The sequence below is a fragment of the Aptenodytes patagonicus genome, chromosome 10, assembly GCF_965638725.1.
Source record: "Aptenodytes patagonicus chromosome 10, bAptPat1.pri.cur, whole genome shotgun sequence".
Taxonomy (NCBI): domain Eukaryota; kingdom Metazoa; phylum Chordata; class Aves; order Sphenisciformes; family Spheniscidae; genus Aptenodytes; species Aptenodytes patagonicus.
In genome coordinates, this window is record NC_134958.1 from 14,036,084 (window position 1) to 14,050,120 (window position 14,037).

The 14,037-nt window shown below is 40.4% G+C and overlaps 1 long non-coding RNA gene across 1 annotated transcript in view; it reads left to right on the forward strand.

The window, feature by feature from the left end:
• The first annotated feature begins 92 nt into the window (after positions 1-92).
• Positions 93-14,037, forward strand: part of LOC143164980 (uncharacterized) — a 32,812-nt gene continuing 18,867 nt past the window's right edge. The window contains exons 1-5 of the long non-coding RNA XR_012996172.1: positions 93-284; positions 1,276-1,406; positions 1,686-2,640; positions 7,337-7,454; positions 8,119-8,292. This is a non-coding gene — a long non-coding RNA (uncharacterized LOC143164980). The remainder of the gene's footprint in view (positions 285-1,275; positions 1,407-1,685; positions 2,641-7,336; positions 7,455-8,118; positions 8,293-14,037) is intronic.

Below are 14,037 nucleotides of genomic sequence, written 5' to 3' on the forward strand. Positions count from 1 at the left end.
CAATGGGGCGGGCAAGGGGCGGTGGAAGCCAATGGGGGAGCGGCGAAGCCGGCCAGGGGGACAGCCCGGCTGGGAGCGGAGGATCATTCCGTGCTGGTGGCTGATGGGGAAGGAGCGGCGGCGGCTCCGCGGTGGGGATGGGGTGCGCTCTGCCTTCTTCCCCACACCCCCGCTCCGCTCCCCCGCCTGCCGGATCCTGGGGGAGGCGCCGAGGCGCGGGGCGGGGAGCGGCGCTAGAGCCGGAGCCGCCCGGGCAGGGGCGCGCAGCCAGGAGGGAGGGAAAGGTGCGGAGCGGGGCGGCTGAGGGGCGGCGGAGCGCGAGGAATGGCGCGCGGGCCGCCGGCGGCGGGGGGGCGGGGAGAGCGCGAGGCGGGGGCGGACCGGCGCGCGGGGGAGGGGCGCCGATCTCCTCAGCGGCGGCGCCGGCCGTGAGGGGAGGCGAAGCCGCCCTGATCTGCCGGGGCGCTCGGCCGGGCCCTGCCCGCCCTGAGCGGGGTCCCCGCGGCAGGCTCCGGCGGGAGAGCGCGTAGGGTGTGGGCGCTGCTTGTGCCGGGTGGGGGGGGCGCTTGGTCAGCGCGGGGTATTACCGCTCGGGGTGCCCCCCCTTGGGGTGAACGGGCTGAATGGGCTGCTGAGAGCTCTGGGCAGAGAGAGGGAGGACAGGGAGGCGTTGCTTGTGCAAAGAAATCCCGGGTCGGTCGACTCCCTCTCTGGAAAGCTTCCTTGGAGATGCTTGTAGCTGCTCTGAATGTAAGTGTCACCAGAAGCCTTGCAGTCTCTCGGAAGCCTGCTCTTGCTGTTACTCACGTCCAGTTGCTGGATGAAGTGGTGGGGCAGGGCCTGTGGTGCCAATAGGAGGTATATTCTCCTGTATCTTTTGCCAGGCAGACTTCTGAAATGAGGTGCCGGATATGTCCTGGCAGGGCTTGCTATCTGCGTCAGCTATTGGATCCACTAGCGTTCTGACAGTGGCGAAACCCCACGCTTGCTTGTCTCCATGTACTTGTGACGGGTTTTATCAAACATAGGGGATGTTTTTGTTGGGCATAGCAGATGATAGGTAAAATGTGCTTCATTCGCTTAGTGAGATTCCTGCTTGTCCCTTCATGCGGAGTCGCTGGAGTTTCGGTGGACTTGTTAACCTTGCCTTCACCTCAGGTGGTTGAAAAAGACAGGGCTGTAAAAATCCCTAAGAGTTGTTTGAAACACTTGATATTCAGTATCAACAAAAAGATGAGAATTGCTGGAAAACTGTCTTGTCAAAATATTTTGCAGTGTGGGATGGAGATACTTCTTTTACCTGTGTCATCTGTGGATAAACTGTAATGAATGCAGTTGACAACTAAGCAGAAGTTCTGTTGAGAGCGTGCAAGCTGGGAGAAAGGTCAAGCTGGATCTAGCTTAAGGTAAAAAGTGTAACTTATAGTATGATACCACTAGTATTCTGCAACAGGTTAATGTTTTTGTGATGGTTTAGGGCCTCGTTATGATTTAGCTGTTAGAGCTGTTGGATTTCAGTTTTGTCTGTGGCATGGACAAGTCATTTTATTTATTGTTCTGTGGCACTGGTTTCCACATAGTAGAAGTTACTGCAGTAGTTTTAGAATATAAACTTTACAAAGCGTTTAGGACTTCAGGATCAGGGTGAATTTTATTTTAGCTCTGTTTTAAATTCTCCTTTACAGGTGTGAACAAAGGTGGCCCCTGGGCTGAGGCTTCACAAAGGAAGGTTTGGTCTGGAACTTTTTTTCATGGCACAGGTGAAGACCCTTGGAAGAGAACTTTTATCGTGGAAACAAAGTGTCTATAAGTATTAACTAAACCAACATAACATTTAAAAAAAAAAAGTTTCTGAGAATACAGAGATACTTTTTCTTTTTCCTTTGTTTTCTCAGAAGAAAGAATGTGTTGTGTGTTCTAATTATATAAAATTGTATAAAATGCTGCCCTCCAAACTAATTGGGGGAAATTTATTCAAAGTTCAAAAGCAAAATTAAATGTTTAAACCTGTTGGTTTCCCCTCTGCCCATTCATGTGCACGCTGTTTGTGTTGCAAGGGTTTGAGACGTCTTGAGAACTAAAAATGAATGGAAATGTTCCACAGGCCAAATATCTAAGCATCCTATCACAAAGGTAAATAAATTTTAAATAACATCTTTGCAGAGTATAGCTTTTCTTAAACAAACAGCAACAAAAAAAATCTGGTTACTGGACTGTCTAATACTTTCAGGATATGAAAAAAAGTAAATCAGCTTTAAAAATGGATATGGCTATGCCATTTAAACTAAGGATCTGGTTTTGTTCTCTTTGTAATAGAGGAAGAAACTGTTACGTTTTGATGAAGCAATACTAAGTCTTAGTTGGGGAATTTTTACTATGTGTTTCTATGAATAAAGCTGTCAACTATCTGTTATAGATGTCATTGATTAGAAATACTGCGTACTGACACAGTTTATGGAATCCTGTTTTGTCGGAGTCCCTAACAGAGTGGAGCAGCAAAAGTGGTCTGAGCCCTGCTTACGATGGTGGGAAACTGCTCTGTAGGATCCCTGGTCAGTCTTCTGTTGGAAGATCAAAATATTCTCCGTTCTTATGTATATGTTTTGATTTTTAAAGCTTGAGTACGAAGAAGTTAATATTGTGAGTAATCGCTGTAATCGCTACAGTTAATCTTTGATTTTTGTACATGGTTCACATATTTGTCCAATTTCTTCATTGCTTAAAGTAACCTGTTGTTAACTATATGAAAAGGAAATTCTAAATACAGGTTTGCATGTTGAAGCTGATCGTATATCGGAATCCTGGGCCAAAATCTAAGATACTAAAAACACTCGCTATAGAAACTCTTCAGTTATTGCTGAACCTGAGTTAGGTTTTCATGTGCTTCTATATGATTATCTTTCAGGTATTTTCCGATCTAGCCTTAAAAACTGTTCAGTGTAACTGCAGTTTGGCCAATTAAGTGATTTCATCCACAGTTTATACTTCGTTATGGGTGGTTCTCCATGTTTGTTTGGGTTTGGTTTTTTTTTTTTTTTTTGAACATGAATACTACAGCCTTACATTAACACAAGTTTCATATGAAGGGCTCCTGTACGTTAAGCATATGCATCATGTGTGAAATCCTACTGTGTTCTATGTCTGTAAAATTGCTGGGTAGCTGAGCATTTGCTGAAATGAGCTGCTGATTGTTTTTTTTGTGGCTTACAATACTCCTTTGTAGATCTGCTGGTATCTTGTTTGTCCCTGCTGCATCTAGACAATGCGTTCCTTCATGTTTTGTGTAACATCTTCTTCAGTCATTTCTGTGTACGTAGATACGGTAACTGGAAACAGAAAATTCTGTTCTTAAATTGTCCCTCTTCCCGCCCTTAACTTCCCCCCGCCCCAGCATAACTGGAGTATTGGTCATTAAGGGGAATTTAGAACAGTATTGATTGCTAGTATCCAGGAATTCTGGGAAAAAGGGACGAAAATGAGCATTGGGAAACTATATCAATTTTCTGACAACACAAATTTACACTTTGAGACCTTTAAAATCAATAGGGGAGTGCTATAGGCAGAATAAAAAAAGAAAGAAGAAGAGCTCAAGACGTTGGATGAATAAGCTCTGGAGCTTACTACCGTTTTAAGAGGCTTGGATGTTGGTGCTGTGCCTTCCGTCTGTCGTTCAGTTGTTTAAATCTCTCCCGGTAGTGGTTAGCAAGGTGCAAACTGAGTGGTCAAGTCTAAACCCAGAAGGGTTCTTGTCTGCTGTTACTTGCTCATTTTTTAAATGTAATCAGCCCTTTGAGGGAGTTTGGCAAAACAGTATGTTTTTCAGTGCTTGCTTCTGGGACTGGTGTATAATTGCTCTGGCATATGAGTGATTCCCATTGGTTTCTGCATTAATTGCTTGCAAATACTCCACATTTGTGTCACAATATTCTGTTTTCTAGCAGTGTTTCAAGTAAGAGATTGATACTCAACTGGGAAGCTCAAACAAGAAATGGAGAAAGGGTATTTAAAGCAATGTATAGAATGGGAAGCAGCTGTTTTAAGTTAGCAAATTAGGAGAAGAGGTGAATACTTCTGGTATGTCTCAAAACTGGCTTTTTTTTCCAGAGTTGAGTGTAGGATGTAATTTCCCTTTTTATTTGCACAATACCAGGCGTACCAGTGGAGCCTAGAAATTCATAATTAACAAAATAAGGGAAGAAATTGTTTCACACATTTTTGCTGGTCTATGGGAGTAGACTGATCAATACATACACCCATAAACCTTCCACAACTTGTACACCAGCTTTTAAAATAGTTTAAATAGTTTTCTGCAAGTCTTCTGCAGTATGCTGCCACCCCCCCACCCCCCCTCCCAGTTTCTGTTTGTCAAATACGTTTTTTTGTTTCTTACCGAAACTGGTTGTCATAGTTGTCACGCTTTTAGGACAGAGTTTAGATGAGTTTTGGAGGGGTTTTTTGGTTTTGGTTTTTTTTTTTTAACCAGGAGATGGGATATCGTCTCTTTTTGTGAAAAGGATGCTTAAGAGTATTCATTAAGTTTATTCTCTGGTGTTCTTTAGATAACCAGGCAATTCCTCACATAAACTGGCAAATTTCTTTGTATTTCTTTTCTGAAGCATTAATAATTTTATTATGAAGGTAGGATGACATCGTTACAAATAAATGCTTTTTTATGGCTTTGATACTTCATTTTACTGTACAGGATTTAACAAATGAAAAATAATTGTTCAGTTAGTTCCAGTGGCTTATAATACATATTACTTATTTTGTAACTGAATATTCAGCCATTCTTACTGCCATTGGTCTTCCTTTTACAAGCTGTCCTGTCCATGATCAACGTCAGAACTTTTGTAAAATCTCATGAATTAGACATTGTAAGCCAAAAATATTACAGATTAGCTTAATTGCTAGATAAACCTTCAGGATAATTTGGGGGGAAAATGTGTGTATAACGTGAAAGTGAAAAAATTGTAAATTGAAGAAATAGCATAACTTTGAAGTCAAATGAGCAGGCCATGCAGCTTTCCTGAGTATGCAGAGAATCAAAATACAATAACTTGTTAAGATGTGACAAGAGGGAGGGTGAGAAATCAGCTTTTTTTTTTTTAGTCTGTCATAAATCTGTGAGTGGGGCAACACGGAAGTAGGAAAAGAACTTTAGAGATTCTTGTGAAACTCCTTATAAAATTCCTTCAAAAAAGCTGATACACTTAGCTGTGGTATGGCAGAATAAAACACAAAATCCGAGGTAGGAAAGAAAAATGACAATTTTTAGTTTTTTAGTACAAAAAGTTTAAGAAGGTTACATACCAGAATTCAAAGCTAAAAATATGTGTTAATGTATTTTGTAACTAAGGTGGAAAACACAGTGAATGACGTCAAAATGAAACTGTATAAAATGAAGTTTACTGAAAAGAGTCTGCAGGACTGATGTAGCTGTTCCTGAAGATGACAAAAGACATTTGGAGGACTCTAATTAAACTAGAAAATTTGGAGATTCTTGTCAAATCTGTGTGTGTTGGGATAAATAGAAAGGTGTTTGTTTTTTTTTTTCTTTTTATAGCAGTTTGTCTGAGTTACTTAAAGCAACAAGAGCTCAATGTCAGGTTTTTACAAAGCCTGCACAACCAGCGGTGTGAATGTAGTTGAAAGTACAGCAGCCTCACTGTTCCACTAGGGCTTTAAGAATAAAGTTTCAGGAGTATTTGACCAGTTCTGCTCTTTTCAGGGGAGAGAAAGGGAAATGTACTTGTAGTTCGTAATACTTTACAGAATGATTAGGTTTTGATTTAGCAGAAGTACTTCAAAAGAATGGAGTGCATTTCTTTCTTACACTAAAAATAAGAAGTACCTGCTGTAGAAAGGGCATATTGTACGAAACTTGCTGCAGTGGATGTGGGAGCTTTCAAGTCTGACAGTTTAAGTAGTGAAGATGAAAGTGAGGACAGTTCTTGGGCAGGGGACTTCAAGAGGAATGTGATTCATGGGACATAGCTACTAGCATAATTACCAGTGCAGCTGCCATAGTAACTTCTGCCAGTACTAAAAAATCTGTCATGTCCAATGCTCTGTTGGTCATAGTGTAAGTGATAAAGATGGGAGCAGCAGAAGTGTGACACCTTGTTCCACTTGCCAACTTCAGACCAGCATACACAGATGGAGCTATTTCTGCTAGGTTTCAAACTGACACCAAAACTTCACAGGATTTCCTAAAGTGTTTAGGCTGGGCTAAAATTTTGGAGTTGGAGGTGGTAAGATTTTCTTTTGTGTTTTCTGCAAATAATAGTAAAAGGGCAGGGATTCAGAGGGACTGAATTACTTTGATAATGAGTAAAACCTGTTGAATTCAGGCAAGAAAAAACCCCCAACCCTTAAACATAAATACCTTCTGTTTTTACACTCTCATTACACAAGGTTTTATTTCAATAATAAATTCATTTGTTTCAGTATTGTAATAAATAGGACTTCTCTACCTAAAGGTCAGACTTTTCATTTATTAATATTTGTTTCAAATTATGTTGAATGGAACATTTCAGATTTGATCCGAAATGGAATTTGGAGTTAGGAGCTCTTGAAAAATTTTGGGAGACGAGGGATAAGGAATGTTCTGCTAGACCTAGGCTTCCTTTTAATGTAAATACTAGTACAAATGAGAAAAATCTTTTACTAGGAAGTGGAGGACTTCTGAAATACTAACCCCAAACTAATGTTTTCTCTCACTAACGTGTCATCAAAACTCACTTTTCTAGCACTCAATAAGTGCAATTTCCACTTAAAATTGTTAAAGTGAATTGCCAAAGGGTCATGCATCAGTCTAGTGTCAAAGATGGGTCTGGAATTCAGGAACTCTGATTTTTATAGCCAGAGCAGGCTATTTAACTGCCTAGCCCCAACATCTGCATTAGCAGATCATAAAATTTCATCTGTGCAGTAGAAATAATCACTCTGTCCTATTTAAGAGAATACTTAGCTTCCTTCCTAGCTGTTCTGAGTATCAGCAACACATACATACACGCATGCAACCTTCCTAATTTCATTCAGTCTTCCTTACCCTCTTCAAAGAATTGCCAGGTTTGCTCTTCTCAACCTCTCATCTGCCTGTTGCTTCACTTTTGTCTTTTCCACCTCCTGTTTCTTAAGAACTTACCTCTTCCTACAGCTTGTTTGGCATTCTTGAGCAAAGGCTTTTGTGGCTTGATTCAGAAAAGAGATAAAGAGGGGAATTGGAAGTTCCAGTATACAAAGTTATCACAAGATTGTTAATTATTTGATGAAAATGTTCTGTAAGCATCCCTGACTGTTGCCCCTGTTGACTGCTGTGGTACAATTCCTACAGACTTAAATTCAGGCACAACGTGAGTCCTACGGTAGTCCTACTGTAGAATTGGGCTCTACTATAGAGCGAGACTGCCTACACTCCTCCCAAGCACCTCCTGACTGCAAACAGAGCGATAGTAAGTAGTGTGGTTCTGTAGCTTCCATGTCTGGCATGTGTATATATATGCACGGGGGCTCAGCCCTAATAAAGTGACCTTTTTTGTGGCAGTTACATTGCATATTTTCTTCGTCATAGATGGCTATCAGTTTATGGAATGAGAGTCACATGGCATTTTTGAAAATGCCATTAAGGATTAAGGTTCTCTACAAAATTTATTTTTGCCTGTTATTTTTTTTAACAATGAAAACCCCAAGTCTGAAAATTCTAGTTTCTTTTTCTGTGCTGTCTTCAAACCCCTTTCCAATACGGAAAGCAGGGTGAAAATGGATTGTTTAAAAAAAAAAAAAAAAAAAAGTCTCCTTTTAAAGCTAATGAAACGAAAATAGTTCTAAAATGAAAACTACAGTTTCAGCTGATGTAAAAGGAGATCAGCTCATCCCAGAGTGTTTTTCCTCAATAATTAGGTCTTCACAGTCTCTAAAGTAGGTTAACAAATAGAGTTTAATAATCCTTTAGTTTCTCTGCTTTTCTTTGTGACTTGTTAATTTTTCTGCCTAATGTAAAGGTATGGTGCATTACTAATGCATCCATTACTTTTTTGCCCAATTACATAAATAATTCCACTGTTAAACTCATAGGTCAGTCACAGGTGGTGATAGGATATGAAATTTCTGTTTCAGCCAGCACTCTGAAAGAGGATTTTGCAAATCTTGTAATGGTTCAAAAACTCATTGAGCCAGAGACAAATCTGTCCGATGGATTGATAACTGTGAAGAATCACAGAATCATTCATAACTGTGAATAATAGCCATGAGACGTACAAACTAGGAGGAAGACTCACGTCCATTTTACAGGTGGGTAAATTGAGCTGAGGTAAGTGATGTGTACATCGTGTGGGAAACCTAGATAGATCAGAACTTATAAATCCTAACTGACAGTAGAGTTACCCTTCCTGTCCACCTGAAAGTACTTGGTGCTTCTTAGGCATGCAGGTTAGTCTTCAAGCGTGTGGTGTGTCTTCTACCATTTTTTATGCCCAGTTACAAAAATAAGTGCAGCTACTTTTAAGACATAGAGGAAGAAAAGAAAAAGTTAATTGACAACTAATTCAAGACCTGACTTGTGCTAGAATATGTGGATACTTTCTTTATTCAGAGACAGAATGAAGGGGGAATGAAGCAAATTCTGTAGCGTAGGAGTTACTACCAAAACCAAATTAATTTTAAAGATAAAGTATCGATGGGCCTTTTTAGAAAGTTAGAAAGCAGGGTTCTTCCGTGCCTGCGCCATTGATGCCTTTAAAGTGGAAGTGATGTACTGGAATAAGGATAACGAATTGGTGCCGAATAGGAGGTTGAGCACACACTGGATGTGGTGGCCTGGCTCGTAGAGTTAATGGAATTGTTGCCATTGGCTTCATGAGCGCTTTGGTTTTGGCTCATAAGCTGCCTACAGTTCCACTTCTGCAGTGGGAATAAAGAGCAATCAGCAAGTTTGTACAGAAGCTGCTGGTAGCCATCAGCCATGAGATCTAGCCTGGCATTTAATTAAAATTTAATTAAATAAATGTTTTTCTGGAAATAATTGAGAATCCTAATCCTCTTGCGGCCACATTGTGTTTTCCCTCCTAGGTGGGTATGGAGTTTCTGGGCAGCAAAAGCAGGAGTTTTACAAGTAGTCTATGCACTCTGTCCTGTAAAGCTGTAATTCAAGTACATTTTGTGTCTGCTAACATAATAGTAACAGGGGTGAAGAAGGACTTGGATAAGTAACGTTCAGTTTTACTTCGGTAGTCTGCAGAGTGAGGGTCCCTACCTCCTTCCTCATGGAAAGAGGACCCTAAAACATAGGAAGTGCTTCATGCACCACCCTAGTAAATGGAAGCCTCTACTGAGATAAAACTCGGTATGCTGCTCCAGTGAAATACATTACACATTTGTTGTTTTCTGGGTAACAGCCAAATCATTTGTTGTCCCTCCCCACATGCACTTCCATTTATAAAGGAAGTCTTCAGTCTTTTGAAGGTCACACAAAACTGTTCAAAACCAGACTTGAGCAACTGAAATTCAGTTAGTTCAATCAGAGCAATTCAATTGACACAGCTGACTTCTGTGATCTGAACAAAAGATTTTGCTTTAATTGTGTAGGAATATATAAATGATGATGTGATTGTCTTGTTCCCAGCCCTCCAGATAGATGTAATGCATTTTAAAGTTTACTGGTATACACACCACAAACTCGAGGTTTATGTGGTGCCTCAGCCTTTCATAAAATTGCAGGTGAAAACAGTCCCCTGGAAAACAAGAGGGTGTCGGTGTTTTCTGTGGGCGAGCCTGGTGAACGTTGGGAGGTTAACATGTAACATCACAACTAAATTCGGTAAATGGCCCAGTCATGCCTTCTGTCTTGAGACATATGGTCTCGTAACATCAATTCGCAGATGATAAATCATTTGAGGTTGTGATTCACAGCTCAACTGTAGTGATGTTCAAGTCAAAAACTAAACTTTATCTCAGAGCAGAAGAGGTTATGGTGTCCGATTTTCTTAAATCTATTTACACTGGTCAGTCCACAACATAGAATGGAGTGCAAAGCCAACGTAAACATGTTTATTCCCTAATAAGAGGACCAAGATTCTCCACTAGCTAGAAGCGGAAATTTCCTTCGTCATCTTGCTTCTGCCACTAGCAGTCGTGTTCTTGGACTTCTGTTTTCCCATGGCATCTGTGGCTCGTTGCCACCAGTTCTTTTCTCACCTTCCTAGATGCTTCCTTACCATGTTTGTCCCTCCTCTGGTTTTCTGTATGTAATCAAAGACCACAGCCATCATCTTGCTTCCTCTGTCCCTTACTTTGCATAAGCATGAAACTAGTGGTCATACCAGCAGTTCTTGTGTTACCTAGTTCTGTTTTCTGTCACAATTTAAAATCTCATTTCGTCTTTCTGAAAGTGTCTGTGTAAATGAGGCATCAGCTTAAGCATCACGCAGTAAACTGGAGAGTCTCTTCCTCTGCCAGTCCTCCTTTTTCACTGTCTTAGTCACGGCAGATGAAACAGCCTTATTTGCTTATCATGCAAATTCAAATCGGGCATCATCTTTGAAATAAGTTTTTTCTCTAATTCTGAGTAGGGTTGTCTAAACTTCCATATTTCTTTCTACGTAAAATCTTAAGTGATGAGGTCCTTGGCCATCTGCACATGTAAAATTAAGCAACATCTCACCATCTAATTAATCACTCCTTCCAATATTGTTTTCTCTAACTCGACAAATTTCATCATGTGTTACATTCACCCAGAGCGATGCTGTGAAGGGCATTGTACAGGATAGTGGTTTGATATTTCATCCCTTTCTTGTCCTCTGCTCTCTTGCTTTCAATAGGAGGTCTTTTTCCTTATCTTGGATCCCGCACTGCCTTATTTCTCATCACCTCCCCTTAGTCAGCCACTAATTTTTCTTGATGAGTGTGCCAGCCTCCATTGTCTGCCTGTTGCATTTAAACCCATTATTTTCATACAAGGAGGAGTATCCCATAAACAACCCCTTCTCCTAAACAACCCTTAATTTTCCTTTACTATGATGACTGCAAAAGTCTTCAGAGTTATTTGTTGATGTGCCATTGGGACTATCAATGCTGTCTTGCTGTTTCTTTGGGCCTCCCTACCTGTCTATTCTACTGCTGCCTCTTACATTTCTTTTTTTGTGCACATTGTGGAATTTCTGTCACGTGTTTATCCTATCCCAGGACCTGGCATGAGTCAGTGGCTAGACTTTATAGACACTATAGTAAAACAAATAAATAATGATAGAATATGAAGTGATCAAACATTGACTCCTAAGTACGGAAGGCCATCTAGTCCATGCTTCCTTTCAGGGCAGGGTCAGCTACACATAACTTTCTTCCTAATATGTTTATGTGGGCTGCTTTTGGAGGTAAGTAACATTGAAATTTCTGCTCCCCAGTAATTTGCTCCAGTACCTTGCCATCCTTGCTAGTCGTAATGTCTAACCTGAATCTTCCTTGCTGCAGCGTAAGCCCATTTCTTCTCGTACAGGCTGTAAACAGAAAAAAAGGTATTTCCCTTTTTTTTTTTTTTTTTTTTTTTAAAACCACTTTAAATAAAGTACTTACAGACTTTGTGGTCTTTTTCTCAGGCCAGCCTCCTCTGTTTCTTCAGCCCTTCCTTGTAGGTTGTTTGCTGAACATCTGATAATTCTTACTGGCTTTCTATACATATATAGTCTGTATTAGGTACACCTCTTTCTTAAGGCACAACATTCCAAAGTTGGGTGCTGTACTCCAGCTGAGACCTGGGTTATATTTGTCTTTGATCCCCACAAAGTGCAGTGCTGCTGTCAAAATAAACAAACACTGTTGACTCGTGTTCACCTTGTAATTTCTCTGCAACTGTCAGATTCTTTTCTGTAGTTACTTAGCTCGTTCTTTCCATCCAGTATTTACGTGATTCCAGTTGCAGTAATAGTAAGTAGCTGCAGTTTTTCCCTCAACGAGGGTCTCCGTCTGGATCATCAATATGTCAATGAAAAACTGTTCCTAGAGGGAAGTGTGATCAGCATGAGGAAGTTGTATGGCCTTGAACTGGAAACAGAACTGGAAAAGATGCTGAGGCTGTTCAAAAGCCTCTGGTGGATATAAGCCACCTAATTTTTTCATGGTGGTTTGGCTGTATCCTTGTAGTCACAATACCTGTGAGATCAAATAGCACTGCTTCTCTGATATTTATCCCTTAGGTATGTAGAGGGAGGAATTTTATCCCTTTTCAGCCTTCATTTTTGTGAAGCGTCTATATACTTGATGAGATCTGATACAAAGATAGTCTTAGCTGTTCTTCTCTGGACTTGTTCTTTGCTAACAAGAATAATTAGATTTTTACTAACTTTTCTGATCTATTTCATCCTGGGTGTCGCTTAAAATGCGAGGGATCCAGGTTTCATTGCTGAATCTTGAACCTCAGAGACAACATAAAGAAGTATATCAGATGGTACTTTGAAGAGTGAGTCAACAGGCCAAGTGGCTGAACATCCATCCTTCCTATCCGCACAATCCCAGAGTGCTGCAATGGGTGAGGAGCAAACTGCCAATACTGGACCCAGCAAAACCTTACAATGATTTTCAGACTGAAAAAAATGCTGGAGGGGACAGAAAAGATCTGGGGAGAAAAAGAGAGGAAGGATTTCTTGTTATTAATCACTATCTGTATTGAGTGCAGTACTCCTATTCTAGGCCTTGGAAAATGACATGTTATTTTCTTTTCTTTTAAATATGACAAAAGCAAAACCTAGGACTAAGTGGTGGATATTAAATATTGAATATACCAAAAGGATTTGTCATCTGCTAAGCATAAAAAGACTTCACTTCAAAAAGAAACAGGGTCGCTAGGCCCTATATGTTTGTTTTTCTTCATACAGATCATGTATTCCCATTTCTGTTTAAGCTAAATTTACGTTTGGGTAAATGGAAGTGCTTTTCCTTTACAGAAATGGTATTACAAAAATAGTAAGTAATTTAATCAAATGAGCTTCACAGAATATTCACAGTTCACCCTCTTGTGTGCTAGAGTTCAGCGTTGTACAAACAGGATGAGAAATTCTTTGCTTACCTAGCAGCAAATTGGCTGCTTAGTCAGATATGCAAAACACCCTGTTGAGCGTACAATGGTGAAATAAAGTTTTGATAATTTTGCTTTCTTCTATAGTGTCATTTGTTGTGGGGTCAGACTTTTCAGATAATAGCTGTACAAAGTGCCTCAGCATTCTGTGTGTCTTCTGAATGAAGCTGAAAGCACGGATCTTTATGCTGGAATGTGTGCTTGGAGATGAGCTAGGGAAATATTCAGAGGCTCTGAACATTATTACTGCTTATGCGCTGCGTTACTCTTTTTGAAAATTCCCAGAGCTTGCGATATGTCGTGTATATTTAAAAGCCCCATGAGGGGAGGAATAAAATACATTCTTCTTCTTTCCTCCATGCTTCATGAATAGCTTCTTTCTTGAAAATACAAAATGATATAACCTTGTTTATTCTTTTACATCTACTTCTACTGTTTTTACAGTAATCTTAAAAATGTACTCTTTCTGTCATTGTTCTTTAAATATTTTCTTCCTATCTCAGCCTCATGAGTGGAAAGCCATAGGAAATGAATGTTTGTGGTTTATTAACGTTTAAGTTCTGGTAGTTGAAAGTTCCACAAATCACTGCAGTATGGGCAAAACAAGTAGAGTTGCATTTTCAAATCTTGTTTCTGTATGTGGAAATTCTGTGCCCACCCTCTTTGTTTTTTCCTGAGGCAGTTCCACAGGTCAGTCAGGCATTCGAAACTTGAATTAATTTGTGTGAAAACAGATGCAAAAAAAAATTCAATTGGCAGTTACGGGGTATCTTACTACAGGCATCAGAAAACACAGGAATGCCAGCTAGCATGAATGAGAGTGTGTGCTTATAAAGAAGGGTGGGTGTTCATCTGAGGACATAGGTGGACTTACAGGATCAGATTCTGAAAATACAGAAGGGCTGAAGGAGCATGTGCAGGTATGTAGAGCTGCATGCCAAATGTATCTGCTCGGCTGCAATGACCATCCA